Raw genomic sequence first — 14158 nt, 5'->3', positions numbered from 1 at the left:
TTTATGATAGATAAAATGATACTTCTCTTTTAATAGAGAAGACTAGATATTGACCCGCCCTCGAAAGGGCGGGTATATGTTTTGTTTTTAAAATTTATGTCTAATATAATTTATATGTTTGTGTGTTTGTATAATTATATTTTAGTATGATATGAATTTAATAGAATAGATTATTTTTGTAAGTATATTAAATAAATCAAGTTTCATATGTACTTGTGTCTTTCCTTGTATCATATATGTATTTGTTTATAATCATATTTATGTTTTTTTATCTGTGATCATATTATAAACTACATGTAAGGGTAAGAGTTCGGGTTCGATTCCGACTATTCAGATAATGGTCTTTAGATGAGAGATTAAAACCTATTTGGATATTTATAAATTTTAGTTTGGATTCAGTTTGGATCATTACGGGTTCAGTTCAAATACGGGTACTCATTTAAATTATGTCAAAATATAGAAATACAAATATAACCGTCCTTTAAATTATGTAAAAATATTTTTGTTTTATTTTTTTGAAAATTTTAATTTTTATAGTTGTATTTTTGTAATCATATTATATTTAATTAATATATTTTTGGTAGTTAAATTAATGTTAAACATAATATGATTACAAAAAAAAAACACAAATTTTAAAATTAAAATTAAAAAAAATTAAAACAAAAATATACCCGCTAGAATCTAGTGCTTTTTAAAATAACCTGCAAAAAGTTCTAATCACAAATTTTTGCATGTTTGATGTAAACTTAATAAAATTCTAGGGTTATTGTTTATTAGTATAATTTTTATTGCAAGTTAATTTTATTTCTAATAAAATGCTAAAATAAAAATAAATATATTTTACTCTTCTTTAGATGACATCGTATTGGATATCTTCATCGTTTCAAATAGTTTTTACTGGGTAGTTTTTTTTTGATGAAATGATATGGCATTAATTGTATTAAAAATGACGTGGCTATAGAAAACTATTACATAAGAACGAAAACTATGGAATTAAAGTAACTCAGCATTTTTAGCTATATAAAAAGTGGGTCCCGATTATTTAGGAGTTTATAGTGGAAGTTATTTAGCGTACAAAGTAGTTAGTGTTAATTGTGTTTTAATAATATTGATATATGAAAATAATTGTTGGACACTATTTTTATCAATAGGTCACACTGCTGTTTTAATAGATTAGATTTCTAAATTGAATAACTTATTAAAACCCCGTTAAACTAATTGAGTTTATATGAATATTTATTTCTATTAAAAGTTCACTTATAAAGATTAAATGTCATTAATAACCCGTTCCACCACTAATTAATATTAATATAGTTAACTTTTTCTGTTTGAAAAAATATTAGTTAACTTTATGAGTTAACTTTTAAAGTTTCATTTTATAGTAAACAAACTTAAAAAATATATTTCCACCGGTTTATATATATATATATATATATATATATATATATTTAATATTATATATATTCCAAAATATTTAATATTTCTTATAATATATTTCTTAAGTTTCAGATAAATGTAGTTATATATTAAGTTAAGAAAGAGGTTTTTTTAATATATACAGTATAATCTTGGTCTGTTGGAAGCTTGGGCCATTTTACACTATTGTATTCGATAGATATATTTATGTAGTGTGTATTGTTTTTTTTTTTTTTTGAGTGGCATATTTGTAAATATTTCCACCTTCCCTAAGAATATTTTAGAATTCTCTGCAACATTTCAATGGCCACCATACTTTCATAATCGATCAACTTTTAAGTTTTTCTTGTTGTTTATGCCTTAAACTTGTAATCCATTACAAAATATCTGATTTCAACCTTTTAAAATGCAAAAAGTCAGTTACTTTAAATTTTCTGATTTCTTGTCCGATTATGACAAATCAACACAGTGAACCACCATGGAACGTATAATCGCCAGAGAATCGATCACCATGGACGCGTTTTGATCAGGTCTAAAATCTAAATCAATGAATCCGACATTGTTGTGATTGAAGAAACATAACTGATTGTTATAGACAAAAAACGTGATTAGTTATTTAATATAAGCAGTTATAAAATAATCAGTTTTTTGGAAAAATAATAATTGGACTCTACTTTTATCAATGGGTCACACTGCTGTTTTAATAGAATAGATATCAATTTTAGACTAATTTTTCATTCATTAGTCATTACATCTACGCATTAACTAAACTGACACTTAGCGGGTTTGAATGGTTAGGTCATTAGGGTAAGCAATTGAAAGTAGAAAATTGAAAAATTGTTTTATTCAAGAATCTAGGTCCATAATTTTAGGAGTAAAATTTGTTCTGTTCATATGTTTAGTGTCATAAGTTTATGTGACGCTGGATTTTACTATCTTACACGAATGAATCTTCCGGTTAATATAAATACAAGTAACTTTTTTTTTCAGCAAATACAATAAAAGCTAAGAGCAGGTTTATTGGTGTCCGTTGAAGAAGGGTTGTTAAGCATAATTACAATTAAAATAAAGAAGAAAAAGAAAAAAAAGAGAAGGGACGTACCTTATTTAAGCAAAGAAAGGGACGTTGCTTCCACTACTTCTTCATCTTTTGTTTGTCTCTCTTTATCTGATCCCACTTAAGAGACATTTAAGAGTTTTACCATTGAACATGCTCTAAGTAACTAATGCTAATAATATGTGCAAAAATAAATAATAATAATAGTATACGTACGTTCACTTATATATTGTTTCATTATATATGAAGTTTTGAAATATTTTTGGTGTTTCGAAATATAAGATATTTTGAATTTTATGCAACTTTAACTTTAAATACATGGGCAGTAAAACAGCCCCAAAGATGCAAATCTTCATGTGGAAAATCTTTCAAGATGCACTACCACTTGGGGAGGCACTTCAACGTCATGGAATCTTATCTACCAATGTGAAATGTGCTCGCTCTGGAGACACAGAAATGGCAGATCATCTTTTTGTACACTGCAGATTCACGGGCTGGCGATCTATTTCCCCACCGGAACTATGGTGTCGCACTATTTCTCCATCAAACTATTGGCTCGTTTCATTTCCCCACCAAACGAAAGTTAAATATCTATATACCCACCATATCAAAGTTAAATATCTCTTTCTCCACCCGACAAAAGTTAAACACTCAAATCCACATAAAACCATGTTTAGTTGGTTAATTAGTTTGGTTAAGACGGGTTAGTAATACCGAATCTCGACTTAACCGAACTTAATTATTTTTAACCCGACTTAACCATCCTAATCTATCTAAACCCAAAAAATCCCCAAATCAAAAACCCAAGAACCCTAGAACGTGAAATAGAGAGAGTGGGAGAGAATTCCTGAGAGAAAACAACAAGAAATCGATTGAATTCGTGTTTACCATGTCTGTAGTACCTATAATCGGCGAAGGAGAGTTCGAAATTGATGATGAAGAAGTTGAGCGAGAAGAGTTTGAACTCGACGAATTGTTGGGAAATTTCGTGAGTGAGCCGCCAATTCAGCATGACGTCTTGCCTGAGAGTGATGAAGATAATGAGGAAGAAGAAGATCCTGAAGCCCCACAGAGAATGAGGACGCATATATGCCGTGGTGATGGGCATTTGTACCGAGACCAGACATTCTTCAATGGTGTGGCTTTCAAAGACAGAGTCCTCGATTATGCTCTTAGGACTCGCTGCAATATCAGACAATACAGGTATGATAAGGATAAGCTTGGTTTCGAATGTGCTGGTCATGGTGAGAATGATGAAGCTTGTGGCTGGAAAATTTATGCTTCGATCCTTCCGAGGGATAAAATTTGGAGAGTTAGGTTGTTTGTAGATAACCACACATGTGAGGTTAATGGAGAGTGTGAGATGGTGAAGGTCCCTGTGATAGCTAGGTTGTTTGTGAACAAGATCCGTGAAGAGCCGGCATACTATATGCCTATGAAGATCGAGGAATTGATCATGGCAATTTGGTCTATTAGTGTGTCTAGGCCTCAGTGTTAAGCTGGTAGGAATAAAGCTTTGAAGTGGATTAAGAGTGAACATGATCAACAGTTTGCACGCCTTAAAGATTATGCTGCCGAGATAGTAGAATCAAATCCTGGTTCTTCTGTTGAAGTAGACACGTTCCAGAATGATGAAGGTCAAGATGTCTTCAATCGAATCTATATTTGCTCTGACGCCCTCAGGAATACTTGGAAGGAGAGTTGTAGGCCATTGATAGGACTTGATGGTTGCTTCCTCAAAGAAAGAATCAAGGGACAGTTATTGGTTGCTTTAGGTAGAGATGCAAACAATGCAATTTATCCAATAGCTTGGGCTGTTGTAAAGGTGGAAAATAACGAGAATTGGCAATGGTTTATGCAAAAACTGAAGGTTGATTTGGATCTAAAGGATGGTGACAACTACATTGCTGTCTCAGACCGTAGCCCGGTAAGTTTTTTGTTTTTTTTTTGGTTGAAATCACTGTTTCTTTATGTTGTTGTTTGATTAAGTTTGTGGTTCTGTATCAGGGATTGATCAGACCTATTAAGATAGAGTTGCCTAAGATGGAGCATCGGAAGTGTGTAAGACACATCTACGGGAATTTGAAGAAGAAACATGGCAACAAAAAACAGATGAAGTCTTACATATGGAGTGTAGCATGGAGCTACAATGAAGCAAAGTATCAGAAAAACTTGGACAGGTTAAGTTCCTACGATACATGTGTGTATACAGATGTTATGGCTAAAAATCCGAAGAGTTGGTGCCGAGCTTTCTTCAAGCTGGGAAATTACTGCGAAGATGTGGAGAACAACTCGACAGAGTCCTTTAACAGCTCCATCAACAAGGCAAGAGAGAAGCCATTTGTGCATATGCTCGAAACAATAGCAAGACTTGCTATGGTACGTATAGCCACAAGATCCAGAGAATCTCATGAACACCAAGGTAAGTTTTTTTCAATACTTCTAATATCTAAAAAATATAAATTCAGTTAACTTAATTGGCTCTCTCTTTGTCAGGAAAATGTACACCATATGTGCAGAGAGTTCTCGCTAAGGCTCTTGTTGATAAGCCCCTTAAAGACGGAGCCAACAAATGTGTTGTTAGAAGAAGCGTTAAAGGCTACTTTGACTCAAGATTGAATGGCCAAACTTATCGTGTCCATTTGGAGAAAAGAACTTGTTCGTGCAGGAAGTTCGACATCACTGGAATTCCATGTAAGCATGCATATGGTGTGATGCTGAAGTTAAAGGTTGATCCGTCAGACTATGTTTGTGAGTGGTTTCGCACGGCTAAATGGAGAAGAAACTACACAGATGGAATTGTTCCAGTCAGGGGTTCTATGTTTTGGCCCAAAACAGATGCTCCTGATGTACATGCTCCACCTGTAGAGGATGAACAAGGGGAAGAAACAGAGGGAGAACGAGGGAAAGAAACAGGGAAGAAGAAGAAGAAGCTCACCAAAGCGGATAAGACAAGGAAAAGAGGTGTGAATGAGTCACCAACCAAGAAGCTACCAAAAGCCAAGAAAATGACTATGCATTGTGGCATTTGTGGTAAGGCTAATCACAACTCGAGGTGGCATGCAAAGCAGGGCAAGCATGATGATTCGGTACCGGTAAGCACATCTCAAACTGCAGGTGAATCCTCACAAGGAACTCTCACTCAAGCTAGTGTTTCTCAAGCTTGAATGATTTGATATGTAATGGCATCTATTATCTTTTGTTTTGAACTTAATTTTCGACAGCTATGTAATGACATATATCTGTGGTTTTGAACTTAATGGTCTTGGATCCATGTAATGTAATGACATTTATCTATCTTTGTTTTGCACTTCATATTATCTTTGTTACTGCAACTAAAAGCTTGTATATTTTCTTTAAAATCATTGCATTCTACTGAATAAAATAGGCTTAACAATCATCTTAAAATAGACAAAGTCATTGCATTAATAAAATTGAAACCATGTCAAAGTACACAAACCACAATGATCAAACACACAAAACACAAGATTACTAAAACAAAGGTCATTCCTATATAAACCTTTTCAACCAAAGAGCTTACTAAACCCAACCATGCCCATACACAAAACAACTACAACAACCATCATTTTCTTCATCGTAGAAGATGATTCAACCAAAGCCTCTTCAACTCTCTCGAAAATCTCCTTCTCAAGCTTCATTTGCACATTCTCAAACACTATTCTCTCAAACTCATTCCTCTCCATTGTAACTGTCTCCAGTTTTGCCGCAAGTGAAGCATTTTTCATTTTTAATGCCTCTATCTCATCTAAATAAGCCTCATCGACCCACTTGAAAGTGTGGTTGTCATTCGAGAGCTGTGCATTATTTAGACAAAAAATTATGAAAAGAAAACATTAACTAATACAATGAAGAAGAAGCAAGGATTAATCAAATTACCTTCTTAGATACAGCATATCCGCAACGATAGTAACGCCGGTACGGATTGTTGCTGGATTTAGAAACCAATTCCATTATTTGAACCCCACAATGACAAAGTCTCGGCACACCAAACACTCTGCCTCCAGAACGTCCACTTGACGAACCACTAGATGCTCCAGACACGTTACTCATGGCTTTAGATCTGAAAATTAACACAAAGTGAGAAGAGATTAAGAACAAAAAGCAATAAGCACTCGACAATAAGAAAAGAAGAAGAAGAACTCTGAGATTCACATTCTACAGTTTTTTCTAGGGTTCTTACCAATTTGGGATTTTTTAGATTTGGGATTTTTGACCGTTGTGTCGGGTTATCACCGAGATATAGGTCCGGTTTAGCAATATTTGGGTTTTCCTTCGGTTTACTAACGGAGGTTTGATGGTTTGGTACTGGGGTTTCGACATTTAACCATCGAAATTGGTCGGATGGGGAAAGAGATATTTAACTTTGATATGGTGGGTATATAGATATTTAACTTTCGTTTGGTGGGGAAATGAAACGAGGCAATAGTTTGATGGAGAAATAGTGCGACACCATAGTTCCAGATTCACCAAGAGAGTATGGGAATTTCTGCCAACAACAACACCCCTCACTATACTTCCAACTATGAACGTCGAACAGGCCCTGCAACTAGGAAACAACCTCACCAATTTACCCCCAACGGGTGTATCTTTGGCTCTATTCCCATGGTTCGCTTGGAGCATTTGGACCTCACGCAACTCCTTGATTTTCGAGAACTTGGACCTTCTCCAAAAGCTATTGCGAACAAAGCTATTCGTCTGGCCCGAGAGTGGCAATCAAAACACCACACGCCGCAATATCAGTCACACAGCATCACAAGGCAAGTACACCCACACCGATTAGCGGGAACTATTGATGTGTACACGGATGCGGCATGGAGATCTATAGGGTAGCGGGATGCGGTTGGTACTACACAGACCAGGAAACCGGTTCCCATCATCACGGAACATCATCAGAAGCCTTCGTGGTCTAACCACTTATGGCTGAAGCCATGGCAGTCCGAGAAGCTCTCCTGCAGGCTAGAACATTCCACCTCTCTAAAATCTGCATCAAGTCAGATAATCAAGTGTTTATCAATGCACTAATCTCGAAGAATCATCCAGTCGTGCTCTACGGGATCAACTTGGACATCGAGACACTATCCTCTGCTTTTTCCTTAGTTATGTTTGTTTTCATTCATAGGAGCTTGAACTCCACGCTGACTCTTTAGCGAAATCAGCCTTGTACCACTCAAACTCTGCTCTGCCTTTCTACGGCCCTTCTTCTAATTAATATTATGGTCGTTCAAAAAAAAAAGCAACTTTAACTTTATTTAACTGATTACATCTTACAATCTTTTTACGATTGGTTGAATCAATTTTTAATTTGTATTTTAATGATATATTTTAGATAAAGATGTTCTTATAACTTTGTGTTTTATCCATTACATCTTATAATGTGAAAGATTACCAAAAAAAAAAAAATCTTATAATGTGAAAAAGAGGGAGTAAAGTACTGATAGTCGTATCTCGTATCAGTGACGTTTTTTAAAAAACATAGGCTTCGAATGTTACGAACCGCCCCGCCCCGCACCGCAGTTAACAGTAACAAAAATCTCTACATATACCATATATCTATACGTTTTTATAACTGTTAAAACCGTACCGCAGTTAAACCGCTTGTCCCGCATTGCTCAAACTGTAGTTACCATTCGGAGCCATAAAGAATGATGGGGCTTCTTAACCGTACGTACTCGACAACATGCGTGGCAGTGACTCACCTTATCCATATTTGATATTACTTTTACAGTAGTTTTTACAAGACTTTATAGTGTATATACTTCTCGTATATCAGAAGTGATATTTAATAACCATTACGAAAATACAGTATTATATATGTATACTAACTACTAACTGTAAACAAATCTCAAAAGTTTAACTATATATTTGATTATATACCTCTTCCTTATAATAGTAAGTGATCTTTAATATGACCTTTTGTATATATTATTTTATTTTACAGTTTAACATTTATTAGTTTTTTTTTACCGATTGTAAGAGAGTTTAAGGCATATGCTTCTCCAACTTCTATCCACAATCGTTAGCAGTAGCGGACGCAAGTGAGGAGCAACGGGGTCACGTGCCCCCATCTATTTTTTTCTTTTCCTTCAGTAGTTACTATCAATACAAGAAATGCTCTCTAATTCTACAATTAAACATAATGAAATAAGAACGTGTACCCCCATTTAAATATGATTCTGCATCCGCCCCTGATCACTAGTGCATGTAGCATTTCAGATTGATGCAGATGATAATGAATGAGGGGAATGCACATAATAAGAGGAGTACATGCATAGTGAAAGTTACATTCATTTCGTTCTTCTCTTATTTTTGAAGGGACCAAATAAGTGGATAAACGTTTTGTTTTTAGATTTTCTAAGAATGGTTGGTCTTATATATAATTCAAGGACGAAGATACGCCACTGCCGGCTTCTCTTTTGTGAAGACCATGTCACGACTGATCTTACAAAACGTTACTCATATATTAATTAGTGTATGTAATTGTATATATCTCAATTATGCAAAGTTGTCATTTAGCAAAAAAAATTATACAAATTTGTGTCGATGCTTTAAATAAATTTTTGTATGTCGATGCAGTAGCTAGTGCCGTCTTAACTAATATAATAGCTCTGAGCGAAACATGAAATATAGATTCTTTTATAAATACTCTCTATATTTTTCTTCAGTGCATTTCTTTTAAATTGAATTCTAATACCTGAAACTAGTATTTTGAAAACTAGACCAGATCGAATGCCTGGACTAGACCGGCCGATTGGACCGGCCAGACCATGACTCGGCCATCTATCTGGTTTTGAGTTATACTAAAAACCGGATTTGAGTAAAACCGGCAAACCCGGTAAAAAACCGGTAAAACTCGTTAAAACCGGTGATCTGGTTCCATATTAAGACCATGTTTTTTTCAAATTCAAGTATTTTTTTAAACTGAAAATTTAAAAAGATTTCATAAAAAATTCATATTTTTTTCTAAGTATCTATCGAAATAAATTATTTTCATTATTTTATATATTTTTTTAATTTTGTTTTTATATCATTTTTAAATTCTAAAAATTATATAAAATTTTATAAAAATAATTTTATGTTATAAATATAAGAGTTACTTAATATAAAATTTAATTAAAATTTAAAACCCAGTTGAACTGGTTGGACCGGTCCGACCATTGACCCAATTACAATGTCGAGTCAACGTCCGGTTCGGTTTTCAAAACATTACCTGAAACAAATAGAAAAAAATATCCCAAAACTAATAGTGAATGTACAGATTTCTTATTGTTTTGTCTTGTAATAAAAAAATTAGGTTTACTTAATTACGAATCTTTTTGATAATTTAACAGATTGAAATAGACCTTTAAAACAACACAAAAAATATTTGGACCCATAGACCCACAGCGAATGTCCATGTTGCCATGGGTAAGAGCCGGCCCTGTTAGTAGGCCCGTATGTATGTGTGTGTGTATAGACGTGTTGTGTTTTTGCGTGTAAGGCTTTTTTATACTCACATATCCGTTTGGCCACGATCAAGCTCAATTAGACCTTTTTTTTTTGCCATCTTATTTTATTAAAAGGCCAAAGCCCACACAGAACAAAGGCTCATTCAAAAAACATACAACAGATACAAAGCTTAAACTATACGACACAGTAAAAGAGATAACAGTTGGCCTTCGAAGCCCAATAACACTAAACCCTAATCAAACATCAACACTGGACAAACATATCGAGATTTTTATCAAGAATATGACACGTGGTTAGCTTTCAACCAAACGAGGTACACGCGTCACCCATGCGTTCCACCTTCCTCACTCCTAGAGAGCACACCGAAGAAACTAAACGGCGCCGGAAAACACACCGGAAACTAGAAACTGCATCACAACCCTTCAGTGCTTGGAATCCTTAAGCGGAGATCATCATCGATCTGTTCGAGATCTCATCCACAGCCTCCAAGCCACCAGATCCACGATTAAAACCAGAGCCATAGATTAAAGGAATCAAGCAAAGGCTGATTAAACCCAGAAATAAAGGACCAACACCAACAGAAAAACTAAGTGCCGACAGACCATCACCGAAGAAGAAGGTGTGGTCTCCGGAGTCAAAGCCGGTCGTCCATCAATCGAAAGATGCGACACCGGAGCAGGGGTCGGACATGCAACGCCGCCGGAGCCGTCCATGCCGGGGAGAGAATGCGAGAATCAAAGGTTGAGCGTAGCCGTAAAACACCTTTTCCCGACCGACGGTGGTACGAAGAAACCACACCGCCGGTCGGAGATCGTTTTCCAAAAATCTTTTCTAGAGAGAGGTCGGAGGAATTTTTTCTCTCCCAAGATAAACTTGCTCAATTAGACCTTTCAAAGCGCAACATAAATAACTTCTTATATATATATATATTGAACATTAACTTCTTTTATATTGCTTATAACTTATTTTATATAGAGATGTAGCCTTCATATATATATAACCTAACTAAATATGTGTCGTCAAAAAGGAAGCTTGACATGATCATTTTAAAAGCTTAAGACTTGAGGGCTGAAAAAATACTAATATGTTATGTTCGTATAAGCATTCAGTGGAGTTCGCTTAAGTTACATTTATAATTTATAATTACCTTTTAATCATGTTCAAGTAATGTCGTAAAGACGCTCTCTTCTCTCTCCACCTTATCTGTTGCAGACGTCATTGTTGAAGCTCATTTCCCCCAGTCCGGATGGCGCCTGGTGGCGCGTTCCGGCGACCAGAGGCTCCTTCATCTAGCTGTCTCTTCTCACTTTGTTGCCGCTCCATCTGCCTTGCTCTCTTTCGATATGTTTGTAGTTTTGGGTTAGGGTTTGACCCCGGAAAATGCTCCGCTGCAGAGGGGTTTGATTACGGTGGTTCATCAGGTATCTCTGGAACTATGGCGAGAAGGTCGAGAAGTAGGTGGTGGCAGGGGCGGACCCACTTGAAAGAGTGTGGGGTCAACTGACACCACATAAATGCTATAAATTTTAGTTTGTGAGCTGGTTTTTTATTAATAAACTGTGGCTTAGTGGTAAGAAAGTGCACTTATGAACCCACAAATATTGGGTTCGATTCAACCCAGTGACACCTTAATATTTTTCTTAAAAACTTTACAGTGTTATTTATATTCTGACCCCACACAAATTGCATGCTGGGTCCGCCACTTGGTGGTGGTTGTAGTTGGATTTTAGGGTTTGGTGGAGATCAATTTTCTCTCTAGCAGATCTCGACCGACTTACTCTGTCTGTGAGAAGGAGCGCATCTATGTGTGTTCCCGGTCTTCGGCGGTTCGCTGTTCCTGGCCAGGGGTCTTTAGGCTCTGGAGGGTGGCTCTCGTTGGTTTCTCGAACGTGAGAGTTCTCCTCCTTAGTGTGGTGTGTGCTGGTGGGTTTCTCTACCACGGCGGCGAGTTCGTGAGCTTCAACACGCAGATGGGTTGGTGTCTAAGCTCTCTGGCAGGATCGCGTTGGTCATGTTAGAGGTTTAAAGAGCGGTCGTCTATGCCGCTTGAGTGGCCTTCTGATTGGCCTCCTCACCTTCGGTCCTCCTCTTCGCAGCTCCTATTCCGTTGTATTGTGCCTTGTTCTCTTATTCCCGTTCTTGGAATGAAACGGTTCTAGCGTCTCCAATTTCAGTTCGTCGGTTCTCGGCGGTGATGGGCGTGTGGTGGTTCTCGGGTCATTGACCGCCACTTCCTAACGCTCGGTCTTCGCTCACATCCCAACATCACATAGGTTTGCTTGAGCTTTGTGTGGTGGTGTGCTTGACAATTGTGTGCAGGCTGGGCTCGGTGTGGGAGGTACGAAGGGAGCAACCCGTTTAGCTCGGAGCAGCATTGTGTACAAGCCGTTCTCGGACGTAATAAATGCTCGGACTTGGTTGTTGCAGAAGGTTAGGCCTCTGCTGATACTGTTTGTTTGTGTGGTTTACTGCTATGAAGCCTTCTTGGATGAGTCATTATCTTTAAGAGCAGATCACCGGGGAGGCTAAAATTACTGGGGTCCCGACTCTCGATTGAACTTGGCTCATTTTTTTTTGCGGCAAGCTGTTGTTGCGGACTTAGTGGAGATTTAGGATAGCGGTTTTGGTTGTTGTGTTTGTCTGTTCCGTGTTAACTAGTTCGAGTCGATGTTTAGATTTTTATTTTTGTTTTCTCTGTTTCTGGTTACCTCTATAATTTGTTTCAAAATCGTAAACGTTTGGTAATAATATCTTTACATTCTTACCAAAAAAAAGTTATATTTATAATTTTATCGACTACTTGAACTGATCAATACGAAAAAATAATTCACAAGCACATGTTATTTGTCTTTTTCCATATTCCATCATTTGAAAATTTGAAAATTTGAAAATATCAATATACATGCAAGTATCTGATTTTTTTTTCACTGGAATTTTATTAAATGGATTTAAGTCCAACAGAGGCAACAACCCAACAAATTTACAAATGAAAGGCCAAAGGAACTGGCCGAAGATAAAGCCCAACACGCGGGCCGTAGAACGTAAACTACCCTATGGGGCAAAGCCCAAACAAGGGGAATCCGTTGAGGAAGAAGAGACACGTCGCACACCATGCGTCCGATTGCCCAACGATCAATGAACACGCGTCAGAAATACCATATGCTTCCACCGGAGCTAGAGAAGGTCGCGACGGAGCTCCGCCGACGGTGGAATCAAAGCAACGGAAACCGATCAACCAGAGCGGCTTACACGAAGCTCGAACCGAGGAGACAGACTAGCGGATCTGCGAAACAAAGAAGTAACAACAACCGCCTATACAATCGATTGAAACCCTCTGACTTTCTTGCAAACTCAATCGGACATCTTTATAGATACATAAAAGCTTGAAGATACAACAACCAAAAACAATTAGGGAAAGAACATCAGAGAAACGAATCGAGAGACAGTGAACGAAGGAAGATCGGAGACGCATATCAAGATGAAACCGGGATCACCTGGAGGATAGCCGGCGAGAACGATGCTGACGAAGCCACCGTCTCCCGGAGACAAAAGCCGGCGAAGCTGGTGCTGAACGAGCCACCGCTACCTGGAGACAGAGCCGTCCGACCACCGATGGAGATAGTGCGACACCGAAAGCAAAAACCGATCTGAAAAACTCTCTTATCTCTACTCCTTGTGAAAGATTAAATTTGAGAACAAGGAAAATAGAAAGAAAATCCTCTCTCTAAAAGAGAGGAGAGAGAGTCCCCGCCTCCTCTTTCTTACGGTTTGGAGGTTTCCACAAGTATCTGATTATATTTTGAGTGTTAGATTTTTATCATTGATAACCAGAAAACATCTCCAAACAAAGGCCTGCAAAACAGAGACAAATCCCTCTTTTTATTGTAAATTTTGAAAGTATCTTAACATTAACGGTCATTTTCAAGTTATTTATTTAATTAAATCGAAGACGGCAGATAATACAAAACATTTCTCCGCTCATTTTTGTCGTTATATCCAATTAATACTATATTTGGAAGCGTATTCTAAAGATTAACATTTTAAGGGTAATATTTACGTGCTTGATTTAAAAAAATGCGTCACTTTGCAATCAACATACACCCAGGTACTATTTTTTTCTTTTTCAACCTTACACCCAGGTATAACACCCAATGAAGAAAAATACGATAATATATTTATAAATCCCTAATTTTGCCATTGCCATGCATATATTTACAA

The 14158-nt window shown here is 36.8% G+C and overlaps 1 long non-coding RNA gene across 1 annotated transcript; it reads right to left on the bottom strand.

Moving 5' to 3' along the window:
• Positions 1 to 800: 800 nt before the first annotated feature.
• LOC117128157 lies at positions 801 to 14024 on the bottom strand. Its single transcript, XR_004451354.1, has 2 exons — positions 10828 to 14024; positions 801 to 10021 (listed from the first exon to the last, which is right to left on the bottom strand). It is a non-coding gene; the product is annotated as an uncharacterized LOC117128157 (long non-coding RNA).
• Positions 14025 to 14158: the final 134 nt, after the last annotated feature.

Source organism: Brassica rapa, chromosome A09 (genome assembly GCF_000309985.2).
Source record: "Brassica rapa cultivar Chiifu-401-42 chromosome A09, CAAS_Brap_v3.01, whole genome shotgun sequence".
In the NCBI taxonomy this organism is placed as follows: Eukaryota; Viridiplantae; Streptophyta; class Magnoliopsida; order Brassicales; family Brassicaceae; genus Brassica; species Brassica rapa.
Note: the sequence above shows the minus strand (reverse complement) of the source record. Positions and strands in the feature narration are given on the sequence as shown.